Source organism: Scyliorhinus torazame, chromosome 3, assembly GCF_047496885.1.
Source record: "Scyliorhinus torazame isolate Kashiwa2021f chromosome 3, sScyTor2.1, whole genome shotgun sequence".
Lineage (NCBI taxonomy): Eukaryota > Metazoa > Chordata > Chondrichthyes > Carcharhiniformes > Scyliorhinidae > Scyliorhinus > Scyliorhinus torazame.
The window spans coordinates 150976172-151003490 of NC_092709.1; the positions used below are offsets into that span (position 1 = coordinate 150976172).

The 27319-nt window shown below is 45.6% G+C and overlaps 1 long non-coding RNA gene across 3 annotated transcripts in view; it reads right to left on the reverse strand.

Annotated features, from left to right (window-relative positions):
- Positions 1–19797: 19797 nt before the first annotated feature.
- The window catches only part of LOC140409539 (uncharacterized), a 206444-nt gene continuing 198922 nt past the window's right edge, over positions 19798–27319 (reverse strand). For all 3 annotated transcript variants that reach the window (XR_011940378.1, XR_011940379.1, XR_011940380.1), the window contains one exon: positions 19798–20861. This is a non-coding gene — a long non-coding RNA (uncharacterized lncRNA). The remainder of the gene's footprint in view (positions 20862–27319) is intronic.

A 27319-nucleotide genomic window follows, 5' to 3' on the forward strand; every position in this document is an offset into this window, starting at 1 on the left:
GATAAAATTGCGATGGTTTAAAAAAAAGCCAAAAGTGTCTTAGACTCTCCTTTTGCCAGCCAGATTAGTTGGGAGAGCTCGGGAAGCTTTCTCCATGTCGCCAGAGGAAAGTTGTGTGGATTTTGAACAAACTAAAACCACCGTTTTAAATGCATATGAGTTAGTACCTGCGGCATACTGTCAGATATTCAGCTGCTTCAAGGCGGAAGATCCTTCCGGAAGAGAACTTGTGTTTCATTAACAGTAACCCTGAGGAAGACAATGAGTAAAAACCTCATGGAATTTTTTCCCTTGTCATATTACTCATTGAAATTGAAAATGGAGGGATCCTAGGAGCAATGGGAGAGGAAAATGCAAGACTATGACGCATGGAGGAATGTGTAGAGAGACCACTACTACACCTAATCTCCAAGCAATATTCAATTATTTATCGAGTGCAATGTGGAGAAAATTCCCTCCGTGTTACAGCTATATTATTCCCTAAAATGATACAGGTCAAAAAGCTCCAAATTAGCCATAGATACCAACCTAGAAACCTAACAGCAGCTGATCAATATCCCTTCAAAAATTGACATCTTCTGCACTGTAAATTCTATGATCTATGATCTCAATGGCCTTTTTGTAAACCCATGCCATATAGAAATGAAGAGTTATGCTGGGCTGGATTCTCCGGGCGGAGAATGGTGCGCCGAACCGTAAATTGGGACCGGCGCCGCTCCTGCGTTTCTCCGGTCCCCGGAGAATCACCGCTGATCGCACCTGCGCGGTCTATACAATGCGGGTTGGGAGCCATTGACAGAGGCTCGTTCCCGCAATTCACCGAGTGCAGCTGGCCGAGTTCCCGACGACATGGTTCTAACCACCTTTCGGCTGTCGGGAACCTTGGTGGCGTGGTCCGCCGCCGCCCTGGTGGGGGATCCTTCACCGGGGGGGGGGGGGGGTCCTCACGGACGGCCCAGCTCGCAATCGGGGGCCACCGATCCGCCGGCGCGCGTGATCTCTGGGGGGACCCTATATTTTCGGGGCCGGTCCGTGGTGTGAGTCCGCCATGTGGCGCGGGGCGACTGTCGAAAGCTGCCGGCGTGCGCATGCGGGACTCCCGACCAGAAGTGCAGGGCCCCTTATCCGCAGCCACACCAGGGCTCTGCCAGCCACCTGCAGGTGGGAGAATCACTCTGGACTTTCTTCAGGAAAGTGCAGAGTGAAATGCCCGCATTTTGATGCTGGAGTGGGGACATAGCCCATTATTGGGGAATCCTGCTCCCTGAGTTTGTGTTTCGAGCTTTGGAAGACACAACATTCCTTTATTTATATTATAAGCGAAAGGCATGAAAGACTGAAGAAAGAAATCCAAATAGCGGGGATAAAAAATTGGCAGGGCCTTTCTTGGGGCAAGGGCATACTTCCAAAGAAAAAAATACATTTATATAGTTAAAAACTGTGTATTTTGGTTAATTTTCTTTATAATATAGTTAACAATGGGTGAAATTAAACATAGGCAACAGGAACAATGGATGATAATGAATCAGCAGCCTCACTTTTTATTCCACTCCTGATTCACCCTCTCCCCAAGACCGATTGAAATCCTATCGACTTTTAATCTTACGGCAAAATTTTAAAAAGAGCATTTGGATTTTAAATAGATCAAACAGATCATTGACCTACAACAGTCACTCACACACATTCTAAATCCTCACCACTTCAGTTTACAGCGGCATTCTACCAATTTTGGACCCAGATTACTGAGATGCTGTACCACATCTTATCATTCTGCTGCCACCACTCCGTACTTAATCCCAATTTATTTTTATTTTAACTTGGCAGTATACTCGCTCCTCTCCCAATTGAACCTGGCCATTGTCTTCTCATCCAGCCCAGTTCACGTTACCACTCTTCTCTTGCTCCATAATTTGTGTAGCCACTTCTTCCTCCACCTCCCCAATTCAATTCTGCCGTAATTCTGTGATTGTGATTCTAGGTTGCAGTTAAGAATCCTTGATCTTGCATAAATTCTAACCTGATATATACAGAGGTCAACGTCACTATCATTAATGTTAGGTTGAAGAGAGATCCAGGAAGTGCTGATTTTGTCAGCAAATGCTGATACACTGACCAGGCCCTTAAGTGCTGAGCGTCAGTGAAATTTTGATGGTTGACATGTGTGATTAGATAATACATTAACTTCTGATGCAGAAAGAAACATTGAACAAATGTAAGCAAATTTCAGCATAGCAACTACAACCTAAAGTGGAATGTTCACCTTCGTATCTTGAACATTATATTTTATTTTGTGTTGTTTGGCTCACACTGCAGATTTTCCCTCTGAAAACAAACGGAGATTCGGTAAAACCTTGATTTGCAGAATTTGAAGAGTGTTCACAGTGTGCAATTTTAAAAGTACCTTAGCCAATTCAGCTGCATATGAAATGCCAATTGGTTTATATTTGATGCACGATAGAGAAGTTGAAGGTCATGTCACAACACTGAATAATACTCAGAGAGATCAGGTACGATTCCAGAAATTTGTGTTGAGTTTGATTGCAGCAGCGTGGAAGGTCAAAAAGCATAATGGAAATAGGGCAGTTAAAGTGGTGGAGCCACATAGAGGTCGAAATCATACTTAAAACAGGATGAAGTCAAAGCTTAGGCTACAGAGGTTGACGTTTTGTATCTTAGGTTGCTCGAGCTCCATATACGCATATCGCATTGTCAACACCTCACTTTTCCGCTCCGAGGTCCCTACCTGCTTCAAGAAGACCACCATAATACCCATACCAAAGAAGAACAAGGTAGTGTGCTTCAATGACTACCGACCGATGGCCCTGACATCTGTTACCATGAAATGCTTAGAGCGGCTAGTCATGAGGTGGATCAACGGCAGCCTCCCAAATGGCCTCGATCCATTGCAGTTCGCCTACCGCGGCACCGATCCACAGCAGATGCTATCTCTCTGGCCCTACAATCAATTTGCGAACATCTCAACAACAAGGACACCTACGTCAGACTGCTGTTCAGAGACTACAGCTCCGCTTTCAACACCATTATCCCAACAAGACTAATAACCAAACTCTGCAACCTTGGACTTGACCCCTCCCTGTGCAGCTGGATCCTTGATTTCCTCACCAACAGACTGCAATCTGTCAGGAGAGGTAACAGCACCTCCTCCAAAATAGTCCTCAACACCTGGGCCCCGCAAGGATGTATGCTCAGTCCTCTACTGTACTCCCTGTACACACACGACTGTGTGGCGAGATTCAACTCCAATTCAATCTATAAGTTTGCAGATGATACGACTGTGGTGGGTCATATCTCAAACAATGTCGAATCAGACTACAGAAGAGAGATAGATCACTTGGTTGCATGGTGTATCGAAAACAACCTCTCTCTAAATGCTGGAAAGACCAAGGAACTGATCATCGACTTCTTGTAGCACAACACACACCCCGTCTACATCAATGGCCCCAGAGTAGAGATAGTCGATAGCTTTAAGTTCCTGGGGGTCACCATCAGTCTGTCCTGGTCCACTCACGTTGATGCAACAGTCAAGAAAGCCCAACAACGTCTCTACTTCCTACGGAAGCAAAGAAATTAGGCATGTCTGCATCGACTCTCTCAAAGTTCTACAGATGTGTCATACAGAGCACCCTATCTGGCTGCATTGCAGCCTGGTATGGCAATTGCTCGACAGAGTGGTGAACTCAGCCCAACGCATCACAAAAGCTTGCCATCCTCCCATTGATTCTGTATACACCTCCCACTGCCTCAGGAAGGCAGACAGCATTGTCAGAGACCCCTCGCACCCAGACTTTGCCCCCTTCCAGACCCTTCCATCAGACAGAAGATACAGAAGTTTGAAGACCCGCACACCCAGACATAGGAACAGCTTGTTCCACACAATTACCAGACTCCTCATCGACTCTCCCTTGGACTGGTCTGGTCCCTGTAAGAACACTATTCACGAGACCCTATGCTGCTCTTGTTTGGCCTTGTTCTGTACTGTAACCAATCACTATTTGTTGATGCACCACTGTCAATGTACTCTGTTGATTATTCTTTTGTCTACTATGTACTTACTGTGTATGTTCCCTTGGCCGCATAAATTACTTTTCACTGTGTTTTGATACATGTGACAATAAATGTCAATCAGTCAATCCATTATTGGGGAATCCTGCTCCCTGAGTTTGTGTTTCGAGCTTTGGAAGACACAACATTCCTTTATTTATATTATAAGCGAAAGACATGAAAGACTGAAGAAAGAAATCCAAATAGTGGGGATAAAAAATTGGCAGGGCCTTTCTTGGGGCAAGGGCATACTTCCAAAGAAAAAAATACATCCAGCAAGATCAACATGCTAAATCCAGACGACTGGAATGGTAGCTTTCATGATATGTGCCAGTACGTTGAATTAAAGTGATCCTCAACAAGACAGAAATGAAATATGAAAGATTAGACGGAAGTACCAATTCAAATCAAACGATAGCTGCAGAATGTGTGAACATTGGTACAAAAAGCACAGAATTTAATTCAAAAGAGTAAAATTTAGACATGGCTTCAAATGTCATTTTTGGAAGGCGATGGAGATGTGGTGGTGAAGGGAATTGTGGTGAAGGAAATTGCGGAGACAGCCGAATGTGGTGGTGATGGGGATTGTGGACCAGCGGGAATGTGGTGGTTATGGGGATTGTGGAGACAGTGGGAATGTGGTGCTGATGGGGATTGTGGAGACTGCGGGAATGTGGTGGTGATGGGAATTGTGGAGACAGTGGGAATGTGGCAGTGGGGATTGTGGAGACAGCGGGAATGTGGTGGTGATGGGAATTGGGGAGACAGTGGGAATGAGGCAGTGGGGATTGTGGAGACAGCGGGAATGTGGTGGAGATGGGGATTGTGGAGACAGTGGGAATGAGGCGGTGATGGGAATTGGGGAGACAGCGGGAATGTGGTGGCGATGGGGATTGTGGAGACAGTGGGAATGAGGTGGTGATTAGGATTGTGGAGACAGCGGGAATGTGGTGGTGATGGGATTGTGGAGACAGCGGGAATGTGGCAGTGGGGATTGTGGAGACAGCGGGAATGTGGTTGGTGGTGGGGATTGTGGAGACAGTGGGAATGTGGTGGTGATGGGGATTGGGGTGAACGCGGGAATGTGGTGGTTATAGTGATTATGGAGACAGCGAGAATGTGGTGGTGATGGGGATTGGGGAGACAGTGGGAATGTGGCAGTGGGGATTGTGGAGACAGCGGGAATGTGGTGGTAATGGGGATTGGGGAGACAGCGGGAATGTGGTGGTGATGGGGATTGTGGAGACAGTGGGAATGTGGTGGTGATGGGAATTGTGGAGACAGTGGGAATGTGGTGGTGATGGGGATTGGGGAGACAGTGGGAATGTGGTGGTGATGGGGATTGTGGAGACAGCGGGAATGTGGTGGTGATGGGGATTGTGGGACAGCGGGAATGTGGTGGTGATGGGGATTAGATAGACGGTGGGAATGTGGTGGTAATGGGGACTGGGGAGACAGTGAGAATGTGGTGGTGTTGGGGATTGGGGTGAATGCGGGAATGTGGTGGTGATGGGGATTGTGGAGACAGTGCGAATGTGGTGGTGATGGGGATTAGATAGACAGTGGGAATGTGGTGGTAATGGGGATTGGGGAGACAGCGGGAATGTGGTGGTGATGGGGATTGTGGAGACAGTGGGAATGTGGTGGTGATGGGGATTGTGGAGACAGTGGGAATGTGGTGGTGATGGGGATTGTGGAGACAGCGGGAATGTGGTGGTGATGGGGATTGGGCTGTCGGGAGGATGCGTTGACTGACCACTGCACCGTGGTACAGGAAGCCATTCAAGAGGGGGGAGCAAAAAGACAAGTGGTAGTTGTAGGGGATTCTATAATTAGGGGGATTGATGGCATCCTTTGTAAGCCAGATCGAGAGTCCCGCATGGCATGTTGCCTGCCCGGTGCCAGTTTGGGGGACATCTCTGATCGGCTTGAAAGGATTTTGGAGAGGGAGGGGGAGGATCCAGTTGTTGTGGTCCACGTTGAGACTAACAACATAGGTAAGACTAGGAAAGAGGACCTGTTTGGGGCTTATCAAACACGAGGGACTAAATTAAAGAGCAGGTCCTCCAGGGTTATAATCTCTGGATTACTACCCGAGCCATGTGCCAATTGGCATAGGGTTGAGAAAATTAGAGAAGTTAACACGTGGCTAAAGGAGTGGTGCGGGAAAGAGGGATTCCATTTCATGGGGCATTGGCATCAGTACTGGGGAGGAGGGACCTGTACCGTTGGGACGGTCTTCACCTGAACCATTCTGGGACCAGTGTTCTAGCGAATAGGATAAATAGGTTGGTCACAAGGACTTTAAACTAGCAAGTTGGGGGAAGGGAAGTGTAAAGCTATGGACAGTATAATGGTTAATGGAGATCAAGGCAGCATGTTACGTGACAGGTTATTATGTAGAGATATAGAACATATGGGTTCAAAGACAAGGAAAATTAGGAGAAAGGGAAGAGGAAAAATAAATTGCGAAAAGTTACTGATCAAGGTGTAGGATTCATAACAAAGACATAAAAAACAGCATAAGTGTACTTTACCTGAATGCTCGTAGTATACGAAATAAGGTAAATGAGTTGATGGCGCAAATCATCGCGAATGACTATGATTTAGTGGCCATTACTGAAACATGGTTAAAAGATGGTCATGACTGGGAGTTAAATATCCAAGGGTACCACACTATACGAAAGGATAGAATGGACGGTAAGGGCGGTGGTGTAGCTTTGTTGTTTAAGGATGGCATCCGGGCAATAGTAAGGGATGATATTGGTGCTATGGAGGACAAGGTTGAATCAATTTGGGTGGAAATCAGGAATAGTAAGGCGAAAAGGTCACTGATAGGAGTAGTCTATAGGCCACCAAATAGTAACAGGATGGTAGGGCAGGCAATAAGCAAAGAAATAACGGATGCATGTAGAAGTGGTACAGCGGTTATCATGGGAGATTTTAATCTGATATCGATTGGTTTAACCAGGTTGGTAAAGGCAGCCTTGAGGAGGAGTTTATAGAATGTGCCCGGGATAATGTCCTGGAACAGTATGTAATGGAACCTACAAGGGAACAAGCGGTCCTAGATCTGGTCCTGTGTAATGAGGCAGGAATGATTAATGATCTCATAGTTCGGGATCCTCTTGGAAGGAGCGACCACAATATGGTGGAATTTAAAATACAGTTGCAGGATGACAAGGTAAAATCAAACACTAGTGTTTTATGCTTAAACAAAGGCGATTGCAATAGGATGAGAGAAGAACTAGCTAAGGTAGACTGGGAGCAAAGACTTCATGGTGAAGCAGTTGAGGAACAGTGGAGAACCTTCCGAGCGATCTTTCACAGTGTTCAGAAAAGGTTCATACCGACAAAAAAGAAAGACGGTAGAAAGGGGAAAAATCGACCGTGGATATCTAAGGAGGTGAGGGAGAGTATCAAATTGAAGGAAAAAACATACAAAGTGGCAAAAATTAGTGGGAGACTAGAGGACTGGGAAGTCTTTAGGGGACATCAGAAAGCTACTAAAAAAAGCCATAAAGAAGAGTAAGGTAGACTATGAAAGTAAACTGGCTCAGAACATAAAAGCAGATAGTAAAAGCTTCTACAAATATATAAGGCAAAAAAGAGTGGCTAAGGTAAATATTGGTCCTATGGAAGATGAGAAGGGAGATTTAATAATAGGAGACGGGGAAATGGCTGAGGAGCTGAACAGGTTTTTTGGGTCAGTCTTCACAGTGGAGGACACAAATAACATGCCAGTGACTGATGGAAATAAGGATATGATAGGTGAGGACCTTGAGATGATTGTAATCACTAAGGAGGCAGTATTGGGCAAGCTAATGGGGCTAAAGGTAGACAAGTCTCCTGGCCCTGATGGGATGCATCCCAGAGTGTTAAAAGAGATGGCTAGGGAAATTGTAAACGCACTCGTGATAATTTATCAAAATTTACTAGACTCTGGGGTGGTCCCAGAGGATTGGAAAGTAGCAAACGTGACACCACTGTTTAAAAAAGGAGGTCGGCAGAAAGCGGGTAATTAGAGGCCGGTAAGCTTAACTTCAGTTGTAGGGAAAATGCTGGAATCTATCATTAAGGAGGAAATAGCGGGGTACCTGGAGGGAAATTGTCCCATTGGGCAGACGCAGCATGGGTTCACAAAGGGTAGGTCGTGTCTGACTAATTTGGTAGAATTTTTTGAGGACGTTACCAGTGCAGTAGATAACGGGTAGCCAATGGATGTGGTATATCTGGATTTCCAGAAAGCTTTTGATAAGGTGCCACACAATAGGTTGCTGCATAAACTAAAGATGCATGGCATTGAGGGTAAAATGGTAGCATGGGTAGAGGATTGGTTAACTAACAGAAAGCAGAGAGTGGGGATAAATGGGTGTTTCTCTGGTTGGCAACCTGTAACTAGTGGGGTCCCTCAAGGATCAGTGTTGGGCCCGCAGTTGTTCACAATTTACATAGACGATTTGGAGTTGGGGACCAAGTGCAATGTGTCAAAGTTTGCAGTCGACACTAAGAAGAGTGGTAAAGCAAAAAGGGCAGAGGATACCGAAAGTCTGCAGAAGGATTTGGATAGGTTAGGTGAATGGGCTAGGGTCTGGCAGATGGAATTCAATGTTGCCAAGTGTGAGGCTATCCATTTTGGGAGAAATAACAGCAGAATGGATTATTATTTAAACGGTAAGATGTTAAAACATGCTGCTGTGCAGAGGGACCTGGGTGTGCTGGTGCACGAGTCGCAAAAAGTTGGTGTGCAGGTGCAACAGGTGATTAAGAAGGCTAATCGAGTTTTGTCTTTCATTGCTAGAGGGATGGAGTTCAAGACTAGTGAGGTTATGCTGCAATTGTATAGGGTGTTGGTGAGGCCGCATCTGGAGTATTGTGTTCAGTTTTGGTCTCCTTACCTGAGAAAGGACATATTGGCACTGGAGGGAGTGCAGAGGAGATTCACTCGGTTGATCCCAGAGTTGAGGGGATTAGATTATGACGAGAGGTTGAGTAGACTGGGACTGTACTCATTGGAGTTTAGAAGGATGCGGGGGGGATCTTATTGAGACATATAAAATTATGAAGGGAATAGATTGGATCGATGCGGGCAGGTTGTTTCCACTGGTCGGGGAAAGCAGAACTAGGGGGCATAGCCTCAAAATAAGGGGAGGTAGATTTAGGACGGAGTGTAGGAGGAACTTCTTCACCCAAAGGGTTGTGAATCTCTGGAATTCCTTGCCCAGTGAAGCAGTTGAGGCTCCTTCTTTAAACGTTTTTAAGAAAAAGATAGATACCTTTCTAAAGAATAAAGGGATTCGGGGCTATGGTGTAGGGCCGGAGAACGGAGCTGAGTCCACAAAGATCAACCATGATCTCATTAAATGGCAGAGCAGGCTCGAGGGGCCAGGTGGCCTACTCCTGTTCCTAGTTCTTATGTTCTTATGATTGGGGAGACAGCGGGAATGTGGCAGTGAGGATTGTGGAGACAGCGGGAATGTGGTGGTGATGGGGATTGTGGAGACAGTGGGAATGTGGCAGTGGGGATTGTGGAGACAGCGGGAATGTGGTGGTGATGAGGATTGTGGAGACAGTGGGAATGTGGTTGGTGGTGGGGATTGTGGAGACAGTGCGAGTGTGGAGACAGCGGGATTGTGAAGACAGTGGAATTTTGAAGACACCAGGAATATGTTGGTGATGGGGATTGTGAAGACAGTGGGAATGTGGTGGTGATGGGGATTGGGGAGACAGCGGGAATATGGTGGTGATGGAGATTGGGGAGACAGTGAGAATGTGGTGGTGTGTGGATTGGGGAGACAGCGGGAATGTGGTGGTGATGGGGATTGGGGAGACAGCAGGAATGTGGTGGTGATGGGGATTGGGGAGACAGCGGGAATATGGTGGTGATGGAGATTGGGGAGACAGCGGGAATGTGGTGGTGATGGGGATTCGGGAGACAGCAGGAATGTGGTGGTGTGGGGATTGTGGAGACAGCGAGAATGTGGTGGTTATGGGGATTGTCGAGACAGCGGGAATGTGGCAGTGGGGATTGTGGAAACAGTGGGAATGTGGTGGTGCCGAGGTCCCAGGTTCGATCCCGTTCTTGTGGAGTTTGCACAATCTCCCTGTGTTAGCGTGGATTTTGCCCCCACAACCCAAAAAGATGTGCAAGCTAGGTGCCCCTTAACTGGGGCCATGCTAAATTGCCCCTTAACTGGAAAAAAATGAATTGGGTACGCTAAAATAAAATAAAAAAGAAATTGGTCTTCCCTGAGCCGCAATATTGATAACTTTGCAAATGCTCTGAGAAGTTAATCAAATTCACTGAGTTATTCACGGCAGGTTAAAATGATCACTTTGACTTGACACTAATGACTCATCATGTCCTCATTATCAGATGTAAAGATCAGAGTGTCTGGCATGCAGAATAAGGACTATTAGAATTTGTGATGAGCTCACACTGAAAGGGAAAGCACTGTACCATAGTCAGTATCTGAGTGCTTAGTATCACAGAACCTAATTGTGTTTGTCTTTCCTTAGCAAGAACACTGCAAGAAGATGTGCCGTAGGAAGCCTCCAGCGAAACTCATGTCATCTGCTCTGATGACAAATATGTTCATAACTCAGAGGGCACAGCATCACATTTTTCCCCTGTTCCAAGCACCAGTATAGATACACACACCTGGATGGGTAGACATCCATGATTCAGTTCTGGGTCACATTCACTGTCGAGCAGATGCAGATGTCAATGGTTGTAGCAACCAAGTCACTGACAGTGGGAGGACTGTTGGAAGTGTTACTAACTATTGGTTGGTTCAATTGGCTCTGTTTTATAACCTTTGCTCTAGAGTCGCCAGGTATCTTTATGATACCGCCTTGAGGTTCAAGTTCAAGCAATGATCAATAACTCAACACACCAATTAGTAAGATTCAAATCAATACACATTTATTATACACAGTAAATCGCGACTCATGCACAAATTCTACTTTCTAGGCTATTTCTACAACTAACAGGCCTATACTTAGCTTCGGACTGGCCCACCAGGTCAGGGGAACAAATGGCCTTTTGTTCAGATTCTGAAACTGCGGGATTCAAAGCTGGTATGGACTGGTAGCTAGGAGCGCCTATCTCGTAGTGAGCGTTGACTTGAGACTTACTTCTTTGGAGCGGCAGCTGGACAGGTCACTCTCAAGGGTTGCTTTGCGTTGCTGAGTGACCCTGTCAAGAAGAACAATTTGAACTTGGGGGCTTTACTTTATAGTCCCTAGGGTCTTCCCGCCTTTTGGGGCGGACCCCGTACCTGGTTTCAAGTGATTGGACTTCGTTCCAATCGCTTGGTTCGATTTCTCCAATATTGGAGCTGTTCCCTGATCGTTGGGCAGTTTTTGAGTGTCCGTTAACCTCTTTTGTATTGGCTCCTGCTGGCGTCGAGGAGTCTGGCTTGGCTTTGTTTACCTCAAATGATTCGATTGTTCCCGGGGATCGCTCATTACTATGCAGATGGCTGCTACATTACTTTGCAGATGGCTGCTTGTATCGATGCTGTCTGGGTTTTTGCAGAGTCTAATACACAGTAAACTTACATCTGCTAGTTTCTGCCTGTGTTGGCTGAATTTCCCTTCAGCCTTTGCTGTTCTCCATTTTAAGTCAGGAAGTGGCCAACTCAGGTGGCTACAGAAGCCAGTCCCATGCTGCACACAGACTGATAATACACAGATACATAGAAGATAGGAGCAGGACGAGGCCTTTTGGCTCTTCGAGCCTGTTCCGCCATTTATCACGATCATGGCTGATCATCCAACTTCATAGCCTAATCCTGCTTTCTCCCCATAACCTTTGATCCCATTCTCCCCAAATATTGAGTCCATGATGAGAGCCACAGACAGAAACGAAGAGGGGAGAATCTGGCAGAGCAGCTTGAGGCTTTGAACAGACACGCACAGGCAAGGGAGGTGTCCATCCAGGCCACGACCTCTGTCACATCTCAGGTGGGTGAGGGCATTGTCTCCTCCATGGAGCGGTTGGTCACCACAATGGAGAGGCAGACCCTCTGTGAGTACCTGGTGTGGACATTCACCTGCAGACCATCACAGGTACCATGTTACAGTGGGCCAGCGAGAGGTGGTCAATGCTCTTGGACCTCCCTCCAGGAGCACCTTCACCCATGGAAAGCAGGCAGTTGCCAGCTTGCACCAAGGTGATTGAGGAGCTTCAATCTGTCAAACTTCAGGGCTCCCCTCAAGACACTCTGAGGGTGGTCAGGAATTTCCCAACACTTTTGCCAGTGACCCTCCTCCAGCAGCAGTGGCTGCAAATCCAGCACCTGCATTGGTGCAGGAACTGACTTGACCCGGGTTATCCAGGCCTGTGGCACCCAGAGGATGCCTACCTCAGTCATCAAAGACCTTGGGGCATGGAGATCAGCAGTCAGCCTCCAAGTCTCCTGTAGCTGCTGGAGACACAGTTTGCCGCAGCACGCACTAACGTTTTAAGCATTCCATTGTCGCACTGGGGTTTCTGTTACTTTGTCATATTGATATCATCTATGTTGAATTAATACTTTGTTCTTTCAGTGTTGTTTACTACTGTCTTTGAGGGCTCAATGATATTGAACAAGCAAAAACTGGGAGTATTCATTAACATGTGTGCAATGTGCATGATATGTTGTAGTTGTAACGAATGTGAGCATCAGTTCACCAGACTTTGAAGGCCTTAATGAGATTTTAAAGCTGAATGCCATGAAGTTTCAATGGCCAGAGAGGAAGAACTGTGACCAACAGGCCCTCATAGCAGACTAGACCAGGTCAAGTGAGGCTGAGGTTTTCTTTCACTCCCCTTACATTCACATCCACCACTCTGGCATCAGCAGTGTAAATGTTCTCATCCTTCTTCCTGAAGTATCCACCCCTCTCAATCGTCTGATAAAGCTTGTGCTAATTCGTCTTCCTTGAGATTTATATGTTCCTCCCTTTCGCCTGACCAGGTTATGTAGGGCGCAACGTACCAGAATGATGTGTAACAGCGTCACTTGACTGTACTGAACAGCATTCACAGTCAGTCCAGACAAGAGGCATGTGTGGAATCTCCCAGGCTGCCACTCAGTGCTGCATAAAGGACATCACCAGCGCTCTCTTCAAGAGGACTGGTGGCTTCATTAAATATTGGACAGACAATAACAGCCAAGCTGGATGGTCCATGGGATTTGCGGTCATGGCTGGCTTTCTGCCACTGCATCCACATTGCCATAACCACACCCCAAGACCAAGTGGAGCATTCATCAACAGGAAGGGGTTCTATTTGTTAACTATTCAGATTGCATGTGACCATCAAAAGTAAATTCTGTAGGTGTATGCCAGGGATCCAGGCAACAGCCATCATGCCTACATTTATCAAAACTCCCAACTGTCACACCTGTTTACTGCACAGAAACAGCTGAATGGAATAATCCCAGGGGACAGGGTCTTCCCTCTCTCTGGACCTGGTTCATGATGTGACTAAGGATTCCTCATTTTGATACTGAAGAAAGATAAGTCACAACTCCACAAGGGTCATTGTTGAGCAAATTATTTGTCTGCTCAAGATGCATGACACCGAGCTCTGACAATGCCTACCTGCCATTTGTGGGTAGGTCATGCTAAACTGTAGAGTACGGTGGACTGCTTTGTCTGTCTCTCTCTGCTGCTTGGCATTATGCTTTGTCCTGTGACTGATGCTGGGGGTTGGGGGGTCCTTTTATGGTGCCTCTGCAGATATGCCTTCAGCCTCATTGTGCATCCCATCAAGTGCCAATGGACTCAACTGGACTGGGTTGATGACTCACATTGTTACATCCCACCAATTTGAGGACAGATTCACCTGGTTATACACTGCCACCTTCTTAAGCCGCTCCCTATCCCTCTGGTTGAACATAGGTGCTTTAAGGTTCTGGCCCTCTCCCTATCAAAGAACAGCTTCCTGCGAGGAGCACCACCCCTCAACACCTCCATCTTTTTCTGCTCGAATGCAAGCTCTGCAATAGAGACAACTCAAGAAAAACCACCAGCTTTCATTGGGTGGGTTTCAGCATGCACAGTAGACCGGTGGGAAATGCAAAAGTACTCTTAACTGGCTCATTAATGTGCCTAATTACATTCCCAATGCCAGCGAGCAAGTTGTACACATAGCTCCCTTTCCACCGCCGACGTAATCCAGGGAGGTTTTTCTGCCCGTGCCGCACGATTTATTGGCCTGGCTGCCAAACTGCTTGTTTTAGTAGGCTCGATTAAATTCCATCCAAGGATAATTTAATATCTGAATAATTTTCCAATGAAAATAATCAATGTAAAATCTTTATTCAGAAGGTGTGATATATTTCTAAAAACTAGGTGGTCAAATAGTCTCTCTCATCAAAGTTACCTTTGTGAGATCTAATGGCTGCTGTTAATCAATTTGGAAGCATGATCTCCTTTAAGTAAACTCACAATTAAAATCTATCATTCGTACAAGGAACTGATTCACTGTAACATGATTAATGTGCACGATTAATGGTTTCTACAGATTCTTGTTTGTGTATATCTTAAAAATTACTTTCAAAGAATTTCTGATTTCACCAGTCTATTTTTAATTCCCAGTCTTTTTCCATGCTTCATTTGTGAATGCGTCCAATTTTAATAGAATACAGTATGAATCCAAATATATTTTACACAGTACTTTCCAGCCCTTCCCACTGATGGTATTTTGCGGTCCAGCCGAAGTCTCAGGCCTGCGGTGGGTCCCCCAGTGGTAGGTGAGCGAGCCATGCAATAGCACATAGACATAAGATGGGATCGAAAGATTCCCCAGCGGCTGATGGCTTACCACATCAGCTGTAGGTGAAACCCATCATGGGGACTGGGGGTAGGGCTGGAAAATCCCAGCCTTTATTTTTCAAGTTTGGGCTATATTCTTCAAATATGTCTCAATCCTATCCTAGTGGGGAAAAAACTGAGGTAAAGTTGCTTAGAATAATTCTAACTCCATCTTAAAACTGATTCAGGATTTCATAATATTTGACAATGATGAGGCAGTCAGGCGGGCATCCAGACCCAACAAGAAAACTTTACTATCAGAGGACGGCATACCCTCAGGGGCCAGTCTCCTGTTAGTTTATTGCCGAAAAAAATAATAGTTCATGGGCTGGATTCACCGCCCCGCCATGCCACATTTTTGTTTCACCCCGCCGGTGGGATGCTCTGTTACGCCGGTGGTCAATGGGGCTTCCCGTTGTGGGGCAGCCCCATGCTGTTGGGAAACCCCCGGGCTGTCGGCAAAACGAAGCATCCCGCCGGTGGAGAATTTGTGACAAAACATTTTTTTAAAATAAATCTAGAGTACCCAATTCATTTTTTTTCCAATTAAGGGGCAATTTAGCGTGGCCAATCCAACGACCCTGCACATCTTTGGGTTGTGGGGGCGAAACCCATGCAAACACAGGGAGAATGTGCAAACTCCACACGGACAGTGACCCGGAGCCGGGATCAAACCTGGGACCTCGGCGCCGTGAGACAGCAATGCTAACCACTACGCCATTGTGCTGCCCAATGACAAAACTAACATAATAGTTTAAGAAATATTTGCAGACGATTATGACACCCATTAAGCCTGCTCCTAACTTAATATGATATGGCTGACCTCAGACGTCAACTCCACATTCCCATATTCCTTGATTCACTAGGAGAGCAAATTCTACCTGTTTCAGCCTTAAATATATTCAATGATGGCATATTCACAACTACCTGGGGTGGAGAATTTCAAAGATTCGCAACCCTCCAAGTGAAGAAATTTCTCCCCACCTTACTCCGAACTGATTGGCTCCTTATCCTGAAACTGTGCCCACTTTTTCCAGATTCTCCAGTCAGGGGAAACAACCTCTTGGTACCTATATTGTCAAGACCCGTCATAATCCTGAATGTTTATGTGGGACCACCCCTCACTCTTCAAAACTCTGAAGAGTGCAGAAGCAATTTGTTCAGCATCTCAACCTAGGACAACCCTCTCATCCCAGAGACCAAACTAGCATCAGATAGAAGTGTCTAGAATTGCCCAGGTGTGATAGTCTAAGAGGTATTTTGCAGAGTATCCTTCTTGTTTCTTTACCTTTCCAAGGAGAGTACAAACCTGCAGCAGTGAAAGGATGGGATGGACGGAGAGAAGGAGGGAAGGAGGGAGAGATAGCTGGAGGGGTAGAGCAGAAGGATGTATTGGCCATCATGCGTGTGGGAAACTTTGATAGATTGATTGGTCTTTGCCTGCTTGTCAATTTTGCATGGCCATATTTATCAACACTTTCCCTCCACAAGAGCAAGTTGATCTAAACAGCTTTACTCACCTTGTTCCTACATTCTCCAGGTGGCATGGTGGAGCAACGGTTGGCACTACTGCCTCACGGCGCTGAGGGCCCGTTTTCGATCCCGGCCCCAGGTAACTGCCCATGTGGAGTTTACACATTCTCTCCGTGTCTGCGTGGGTCTCACCTCCAAAACCCAAAGATATGCAGGGTAGATGGATTGGCCACACTAAATTGCCCCTTAATTTAAAAAAAGTTCCTATATTCTCTCGTTCCCTGTTATTGGTGAGAAGCCCAGGATGTTATGAGCAAGTGAAGTTCGCACCCAAATTTACATCCAACCATCATCTGTTGCAAGAAGGATTTTGGATGGCAAGAGACAATGGAACAGACTGAAGGAAACTCCACAGCACTGATGTAAATTGTCAGCAGTGAGTTGGATAACAAATGCATTTTGGGAACCCTGTTCTAGTTTTTCCTTTAACGTTTGGGCACTTTAATGGCTTAACATTGTCTGGTCTGCAGGTGAAAGTACCGTCTTAGTGGAGTTGAGCAATATTGTCCTGACTTGGCTCAGGATTCAGCATTGGAGAGCAGCGCCGCACCATGTAGCAACATGATTCTGTGCTGAACCATGCTGGGCCTCCATGGGATCTGGGCTCCTACTTCATCCACACTGTCTAAAAGGGCATTAAGTTCCGCCCCTTGAATGGCTTCTGAAAATGTATACAGACTACTTCTGTTACATCCCCTTTCTCTAAATAACAATTAGCACTTATACACTGTTTTGGACACTGCCAGAACAACAGCAGTGATTGGCACTCGCCAGATTTCTCAATCCCTCCTTTCTTGACTCCCTTGCGAGGAGAGGTGTGTTTTCAGGTGCAAAAGTGGAAGACTGGGCTGCGATTTGTAACGTGGTAAACATGCTAAGACAGAACAAGAACAAGCACCTGTTGAGGAGACAACGGATTTGATTCAGCTCAAAACGTCTCACGAGATTTAACAGAATCTCACGAAATGTCGCAATCTGGATATTGCCTTCACTTGGCCTGACCCAGATCTGCATATTTAAGTCAGCCATATGGCACATTTAATTATACATTCACCGGATTCTCCCGCCATCGGGGCCTTGGAGAACTCGCCAGGGCGCCGTTTATTCCTGGTCCAGACAAACATGGACCAGTTGTAATGGTACCTTGGGGGGTCTCTAAAGCCAATGGAGAATTCAGGCAGTTGGGACAGGGAAGGTGGCAGCCTGGCTATCCCTCTTGCACCTTTACACCTTTGCAGTGTCATCCTGGCAACCTGGCACTGCCATGCTTGCAGGGGCACTGCCAGGCTTGTAGGGGCACTGCCAGGTTGGCTGTGTAAGGGTGCCCGGTACCTGGTTGGCACTGCCACAGATCAGGCCAGAGTGTCTTACCAGGTAGGGGGGGTTTCCCGGGGGCCTCCTCAAGAGTGGGGAGGTTGAAAGCGGGGTCCTGAAAGGTGGGGGGGGGGGGGGGGGGGGGGGAAGAGATCGGGGCAGCCTTCCAAAATGGCACCCCAAACTGCGAGGAGCCTTTCCTGCTGGCGAGTTTCAGCTTGCCAGCAAGAAATCACTCCAGTGCGGCCTCGGCAGAGAGAAGCTCCCCAAGGGCAAAGTGCTGTTGAATAGCAAGGTGTCTCCCAGCGCTGCAGCCACCAAGAGTCACCCCACTAAATGCTAAAGCCGGTCATAGAAATACGTCGGGTGAATCGTGGCCAACGTCTAAAATAATGTTGCATGTCTATAGTTGAGACCTACTCCCTCCTATCTTTTTCATGAAACCCACTGAAAATGTCTTCATCAACATGCATCAGTCTTTTATTTTTTTAAAGGTGAAGGAACCCTGAGAGATCATTGATATGTACAGTACTTGTATATTATTAAATGGACATGAGGTAAGCCTTTGGTGGGAGCAAGCACATTGTGGTAATTACTCTCCAAAGATCTTTCTAATATTCTGTTTGACCGGATATTCTCAAAGATCTAGGAATTAATGTAGGTCGTTATTATCATATAATCTGAATGATTATTTGGGCCGGGGGGGGGGGGGGAAACAACCATGGTATGATTTAAATACAAGGATCATTTTTCAAATCTGAGGTTTTGGACGTTTGGGACCTCAAGTAGGCCAATGAGAACAAAAGTAAAATATTGGGATCACTGCTGCATTTCTTCCCTTCTAACCAGGCTACTTCTTTCGAGGGAAGTAATATATCTGGAATGTCAAATCAATCATCCTTGTTGATATGGGCTGTCACCCTCTGGAAAAGCAGACATGTACTGGAAAACATCAAGTGCTTGGTAATAGTAGTGGCGGTGATGATGATGATGAAGCGGGTGGAGTTCTGGTCATGCAAAAGATCCTTAGAGATACTTTTTGAACTACAGTGTCAGAATCTGTTTGACATTGTGTCTTACATATATTGTAAAGTAGTTGAATAATAATACTATAAACCTTAAGGTTTAATCTTGGTACCTTGACGGGATGGGTATATTTTATGTTGTTATTGAGGCTGCTTAAGGGAAATGCTGATTATCTGTTGGACATTCTGGTTTCATCCTCTCGCTCTCTCGCCCTGCCTGGTAGAGAACAAACCCAATAAATCTATTTCTTCAGAGAGCTGTTAGGAAGTGGAATACTCTACTGCAAGCACGGGTGGAGGTAGAATCTATACTTGTTTTTAAAACAGAAATTAATAAATATTTGAAAGGAAGCGTTTCAATTGGTAGGGAGCAAGAACACGGAATTGAACTATATCTGGAATTCCAGCAGAAGCATAATCGGCCCAATGGCACTATTGATCCTGTATAATTCTTTCACTCTCACAAACTGGATTAATTGAGTATTTAGAGAGTCCTACTAGTGAACACTGTTTTCATTTACTGGCACTGTCAGGATACCTGATTCATAGATCATAGATAAGCTCTAGGCTACTTTTGAGTGCAAGCAGCCATTACCTTTGCTGTGGTTGCTGCAGCAAATTGACTGACCTTCCTTATCAATTCTGGGTTTGGTTCCTTTTTCTACAAAGGTCAAAAATGTGTCACGGATCATTTATAATTTGACATTAAATGCACGCCACGACAGATGTATATCAGTGCTATACAGCCAGAAAGCAAACTCGTGACAGAATTCACAAGTTTTCGAAAATCTTGTTCGTTGTTTTGTCTTGCACTCGATAATTACCCCGTGCATAAATTCCATGATTTAGGAAAACTGGAACATTGTCAATAGATACACTAGGTGACGCAGTTCAAGTTGAGAGAGGCTTTGTCCAACCAGACCTTACAAATCAGTCTGAGCGCCCGTCTGGCATAAGATGCAAGCACATTTTTTTTTTGTCTACTGAAAAGTGTTTGACAGTGAAAGATTACTATGAAATGTGACACATTTATTTTCAAACTGAGAGGTGATCCCTGGTTATTGCACACACTACAATAAAAGTCTGCACGAGTGAGATATCATTTTGTAAATGACTGAACAGAAACCAATTCATTTGGAAAACAAGATCTGTTTTAAACTTTGCTAGACATGTGTTTACATTTGGTTAGTTTGATTTTCTATGAAGCATATAAGAATTTCCATTTTAATAGAACTTACTTCATGGAAACACAGATCACAGAGATTAAAAAACCATTAGGTTCTGCTACAATGTTCATTAATCCCACTTTTGTACAACACATCAGTGAAAGTAGTCTGTTACATTTCCACTAGAATAGTATAATAAGTTTCCTTTCAAGTCACAGATTTAGAGCTCTTAGACCCAATGATAGAAGTTGACTTTGCCTGCAGGGTGAAATATGAACACTTCTGTTTTTTACATTTATTTTTTTTTAGATTTGTTTTAACTCTAGGGTCTTTGGTTAGCTAAAATTACCCTTATCTCCACAATTCTGGCTGACAGTTTGGTCCAGAAACTCCGAAAGCTCTTCTGACAACACCTTACTTATTCTTAAAGCATCCTAATGCCTGCAGCATCTTTATAGTAATCACACGACCATAAGGAAGCTGGAAGGAACACATTAAAAAAAAGAAACAAAGTTAGCCTTTTGAATTAATTAGTTTCATCTATTAATTTCAATAAAGAATTTAACAATTAATGTAACTGTTTTAAACATCTTCCAATTGATGAATAGCGGTTCTTTAGAATCTAATAACAGCTGCTATTAAATAATGGCTGGAATTTTCCGGCCATTGCGATTCTCTGTTCCAGCCGGCAGCGCACCTCCCATCCCGATTTCCCGGCGGCATGCGGTGGCTTCAATGGGAAATCCAATTGACAAGCAGCGGGAGTAGAGAATCCGTCCGCCAACAAATGGCGTGCTGCTGAGAAACACATGGCTGGGAGACTGGGGAATCCAGATCAGTATGTTTCCTGGGTCAATTTTACACAATATCAGGGACGTGATCCATATGCTTCTGGATGCAAGTGTAATTGCGAACTTTATGATGGTTGTTGCTTCTGTGCAATCCTTATATTAGGCTGTTGATGAAGTAGAATACAATGATTCAAGGTGATAAGTTATAATGTGACAATTCCTATTTCAAGAGGTTCATGATTATAAACAGACATTTTTCTCAAGAAAGTAAGTAAGCAATCGTGCACATTTAATATGTCATTGTGGCATTGCTGAATGGTAATCCACAAGAGTGAGGATCCATTTAATAAATATAAACCATTCAGATCAGTCGGGATTACATTGGCCTACAAATATATAAGATGTATTCCACTATCATGTCATATTGAATTTTGCAGTTAGCATTGACAGAACAATGCTCACTGTTTCCCTCACTAACAAACGCCCACATGGAGGGCTAGATTCTCCGATTCTGAGACTAAGTGCTGAGGCCGGCGTGGGAACAGTAGCGTTCTATAACCAGAAAAATGGCGCAAAACCTCCACCGATCCTCCATCTGGTGGGGGTCTAGCAGGCACGCAGAGTAAAGCCCCCGCCTCTAGTTGCAGATATAGCCGAAGAGATGCCGGGTCTGTGGCCGTTCATGCGCAGGGCGGTGGCCTGCAGCAACCGCGCCGTGCAACATGGCGCCGTCCATGCGCGGACCCGGCCTGTCTAATAGTGACCCCCTTTTGGCCAGGCTTGCCACCCCCTGACCACACCCCACCAGTGTCCCCAGCCCCACCAAAGACCCCCTGCCTGCGATCGGCTCCCCCCCTGACTGTGGCAGCGCTGGACTTAGTCCGCAGCCGCCACGCCGAGTTCGCGAAAATAAATACCACACACGTCCGACGCTATCGGGAACTCGGCCCATTGGGCAGAGCATCGGGGGAGGGCTTCAGGTAACGTCCTGAGGCCGTCCCGATGGCGTGTGGTGTACTCCTAGAGTACGCCGCTTTGGAGTGGGTGGAGCATCGCCAAAGTGGCGCGGCCCCCGTGGATTCTCCGGCCAATCACTGAACGCAATTTTGGCGTCAGAGACCGGAGAATCCCACCCAGAGTTTCTCTCGTCCAGAATCTGGGGCGTCATTCTCCGCCGGCGGGAGTCTCCGTTTTGCCGGCACCCGGGGGTTTCACGACGGCGTGGGGCTGCCCCACAATGGGAAACCCCATTGACCGGCCTGTGTTACGGAGACTCCCGCCGGCCGGTCGGCGCAGAAATATGGCGGGGCGGGTAGGAGAATTTCGCCCCAGATGCAGTGAGTCACCGTCTATAGGACATCTGTGAGTAAGGCATTTCAACCAATTAGATTGAAGGGCAAACTTAGCATAAACTAAGAGGTATAAGGCAGCAAGTATAAATTACATGTAAATGATATACAGAAAGTGAAATAAAGATCAGTAATGACCGAAAAGACTGAGAGACGTGATGAAAGAGATGGTGAAAGAAAAAGTAAAGAAAAAGTCTCAATATTAATTAGGTTCTGGAGATTCTACAACTGTAAAACTAATTTTCATTGTCAGAGAAGCTGTTTAGCAGTGTTTATCACACTTTTAGAAATTAGTTCACTCCTGAACACAACAGCCCTAACCTTTTCTCATATGTTTGGTGTGTAACTCGTGGGTAAGTACCCCAGTTGCATGTTGTTGTATGTATTTGAATTCCGAGTTTATGAGGAACTGTTATAATAAAGCTTGTGGAAGAGCAAGGCAATTTGGATTGCAACTTCTGGGTTTCTGCATTTAATTGTATATGTCCTCGAGAAGTTGCTGTCCAATTTACTTCATAATAATGGTGGGTGCTGATATCAGGACCTATTTGTATTCGAACCTGTTATATCTCTAACTTTTCTCAGTTACATAGACCAGTACAGCACAGTACAGGCCCTTCAGCCCACGATGTTGTGCCGACCATTTATCCTAATCTAAGATTAACCTAACCTACACATCTTCAATTTACTGCTGTCCATGTGCCTGTCCAAGAGTCGCTTAAATGTCCCCAATACCTCTGACTCCAGCACCTCTGCTGACAGTGCATTCCACACACCCACCACTCTCTGTGTAAAGAACCGACCTCTGACATCTCCCCTGTACCTTCTTCCAATCACCTTAAAATTATGCCATTTCTGCCCTGGGGAAAAGTCTCTGGTTATCCACTCTATCCATGCCTCTCATCACCTTGTACACCTCTATGAAGTCACCTCTCTTACTTCTTCACTCCAGTGACAAAAGCCCTAACTCCCTCAACCTTTCTTCATAAGACATGCCCTCCAGTCCAGGCAGCATCCTGGTAAATCTCCTCTGCACCCTCTCCAAAGCATCCACATCCTTCCTATAATGAGGCGACCAGAACTGGACACAATATTCCAAGTGTGGTCTAACTAGGGTTTTATAAAGCTGCAGCAAAACCTCGCAGCTCTTAAACTCTATCTCCCTATTAATGAAAGCCAACACACCATACGCCTCCTTAACAACCCTATCAACCTGGGTGGCAAATTTGAGTGATCTATGTACATGGACCCCAAGATCCCTCTGTTCCTCCACACTTCCAAGAATCATGCCTTTAACCCTGTATTCAGCATTCAAATTCGACCTTCCAAAGTGAATCACTTCACATTTATTTAGGTTGAACTCCATTCTGCCACTTCTCAGCACAACTCTGCATCCTGTCAGTGTCCTGTTGTAACCTGCAAGAGCCCTCGACACTACCTACAACTCCACTAATCTGTGTGTCATCAGCAAACTTGCTAACCCTCATTCAAGACATTTATGAAAACTACAAAGAGCAGAGGTCCCAGAACAGATCCCTGCAGGACACCACTGGTCACCGGCCTCCAGGGGGAATACTTTCCATCCGTCTTCTTTCGGCCAGCCAATTCTGTATCCAGACAGCCAAATGTTCCTGTATCCCATGCCCCCTAACTTTCTGAATGAGCCTACCATGGGGAACCTTATGAAATACCTTACTGAAATCCATATATACCACATCCACTGCCCGACCTTCATCAATGTGTCTTGTCACATCCTCAAAGAATTCAATGAGGCTCGTGAGGCCTGACCTGCCCCTCACAAAGTCATGCTGACTATCTTTAATCAAACTATGTTTTTCTAAATAATCATAAATCCTATCTCTCAGAATCCTTTCCAATATTTTGCTCACCACAGACGTAAGACCGACTGGTCTGTTATTCCCAGGGATTTCCCTATTCCCTTTCTTGAACAGGGGAACAACATTCGCCTCCCTCCAATCATCCGGTACTACTCCAGTGGAGAGTGAGGACGTAAAGATCATTGTCAACGGCGCAGCAATCTCCCCCCCCCCCCCCCCCTCGCTTCTCGCAGTAACCTTGTATACACCGTCAGGCCCAGGGGACTTAACTATCCTGATGTTTTTCAAAATTTCCAGCACATCCTCCTTAAAATCAACTTGTTTGAGTCTATTAACCTGGTTAACGCTGTTCTCATGAGCAACTAAGTCTCTCTCTCTAGTGAATACTGAAGCAAAATATTCATTTAGGGCCTCCCCTATCTCCTCAGACTCTAGGCACAGGTTCCCTCCACTATCCCTGATCGGCCCTACTCTTTCTCTGATCATCCTCTTATTTCTCACATAAGTGTAGAACGCCTTGGGGTTTTCCCTAATCCTTCCCGCAAGGGCTTTTTCATGTCCCCTTCTAGCTCTCCTAAGTCCATTTTTGAGTTCCTTCCTGGCTACCTTGTAACCCTCTACAGTCGTGCCAGATCCTGTTTCCGCAATCTTAGGTAAGCTTACTTCTTCCTCTTGACGAGAAGCTCCACTTCTCTTGTCATCCAAGGCCCCTTCACCTTACCATTCCTCCCTCGTCTCAAGTGGGACAAAACTATCCAGCACTCACAGCAAGTGCTCCTTAAACAACCCCCACATTACTGTTGTGTATTGCCCCAAGAACAACTGTTCCCACTTTATGCTCCTCAGCTGCTGTCTAATAGCAGTATAATTCCCCCTCCCCCAATTAAATACCTTCCCATACTGTCTGTTCCTATCACTCTCCATGGCTATGGTAAAGGTAAAGGAGTTGTGGTCACTGTCACCAAAATACTCTCCCACCGAGACATCTGACACCTGGCCTGGTTCGTTGCCAAGCATCAAATCCAATATGGCCTCCACCCTAGTCAGCCTATCTACATATTGAGTCAGAAATCCTTCGTGGACACACCTGACAAAATCTGCTCATTCCAATTGGCCTGAACCTTTGGCCCAGATAATCCAATCAGTGGCAATGCTGAGGCGATCTCTGCTGACTATGGAGGTCTCTGCAGTCTTATTATTCTTCATTTCTTCAGCTGGAACTTCCTGTCCCAGCTGCATGAGTGATGCTCCAGTGCATCCATTCATGGGGGAACACTGGCAAAGCGGATATACCCCCTTTTTACAACATCATCTGCCATGTTCAGGTGAGTTTGTAAAGGTCTCAAAGTTTTCAGTGAGTGAGTGGGGACGTGGGGAGTAGGTTGCTCACGTTGCCTCACGTGAGAGTGATCAGGCTGGGTGGGTTTGGTTGAGTCAGGGGAAGGGGGTCAGAATGGATGTTATTCAAGTCAGGGAAGCAAGTCAGGGGTTCATTGTGTCAAGTTGAAGGGTGCCATTCGAGGGGCAGTCTGGTCAGTGGTTAAGTATTTAGTCTGGGCAGACTAGCCAATCAGAGGTATCGGATCCGGGGGGGGAGTTGGAGTGGTGGGTGGGGGGTAGTCAGGTAGGTGAGTTAGAGATTGTGACAAGGTGGGAATGGGATAGTCGGGAGTAGTCAAGTTGTAGGTAACATGGATGGAGGTCAAATTATAGTGGATATGTGTTGGATCTTGGGGCTGGTCGGTCTGGCAGTCGAGTCAACGGGTCGTCAGGTGGATGGGTGTGGGGGCGTCAAGTGAAAGAGTGCATTGCGTTATGCAGTTAATCACCAAATTATACCAGAGATTAAACTATGTAACAATTCTGGGGTAAGTAAACAGGCAAGTAATGCATAGCTAGGCCAAGTCTGAGTTCAGTGTAAGAGACACTCACAGAGGGTCCCAGACAGTGTAAATCTGTCCATCAGGAGTTCAAATTTCCCTCGCAATTACAGTGTCTGTATGGGTCAGTGCATCAGTGAAATGAGACAACAGTTTGTTTTTTATGTTATTGATGACCCATGCAGAATGCTCCTGTTCCTCTTCATAATAGGATCTTATATTTCCACCAGAGAGAGGAACCTTGGTTTAATATCTCATCTGGAAGACAGATATTCAAAAAAATGTTGCATTCCCTCAACGCTGCACTGAAACGTCAGTGAGCACAGGCTTGGAGGACCAATGGGCCTGTTCCTGTGCTGTACATACCTTTGTTTTAAGATTGTGGGCAGGATTCTCCATTTGGGACACTAAGGGCGGGATTCTTCATCCCAGGGCACCAAAAATGCGTTTCCCGATAGAATGGAAAATCAGACATGGGGGAAAATTGGGATAGGCGCCGGCACCCCTCCGAACACGATGCTCCGACCGCCTGCTGGAGGCGGGCATAGGGTCCACGATGCCCGCCGACGGAGTGTGTAAATAAATGCAAATGGCTCTTAATTTAGCGATCTCAGAGTCCTATTCTGATTATTACACGGTCATAGAAAAATACAGATTAAAAAGTCTATTCAGCCCATTTTAGCACAATAGTTCATGGAAAAAAAGAGTCTGCTTGTCATTTATTTTACGCGATCTTGATTAATCTAAGATTTGCTGTCACTATCCAGGAGATTGTTCCATATGTTGATCATTCTTCACGTGACTATTTCCTGACATCTGCCTAAAATTGATTTTTCACCAATTTTTGTTGAATATTTGCTTTAAAATAAGACTGAATTTGCTGCATCTATACCATTTCATATTTGCCATTTTGTGTAAAGGCTTCTGATAATCCCTTCCTTTCAAGGTTAAACGACCAAAGGGGTAATTTTATTCCTCAAACAGTGGCTTAATATTAAAATTTTGAAAAATCCAATCCGGACCCCACCTTGGCAAAGGACTCAAGGGTTATGAGGGGAAAGCCAGAATGTGACGATGAGGCCACAATCAGATCAGCCATGATCTTAGGTCTTGGCGAGCCTAACAACTGAGTGGAGACATGGACAACTTTGGGGAAAGCACTGTTTGTGGGCCAGGTGAAACAGTTTGTGGGCCAGGTAGGCTTTCTCCTAGGCCCCAATCTCCAAACATCACAACATGCGACAAAAACCTTGGTTTCTCTTCCAAGACTTAATATCTGATATGCTGTATTCACAGTGTACCATATAATCTCCAGTTTATGCATCATTTGTTATTGTTCATCATTCTAATAATTGGTGCTCCACAGTGGTTAATCATGTTAATACCAATTGTATTATTATCTGTATACTTCTTGAAAATAAAGCTGAAGATAAACAGGAAATAATATGCTATTACTTCAAGGACTCTTCATGCTTCATCTTTATGCTCATTTGAAACTTCTTGCAGATGGTTGTTAAAACACTACTGACTTTCTCAATCACTCTCTTTTATATTC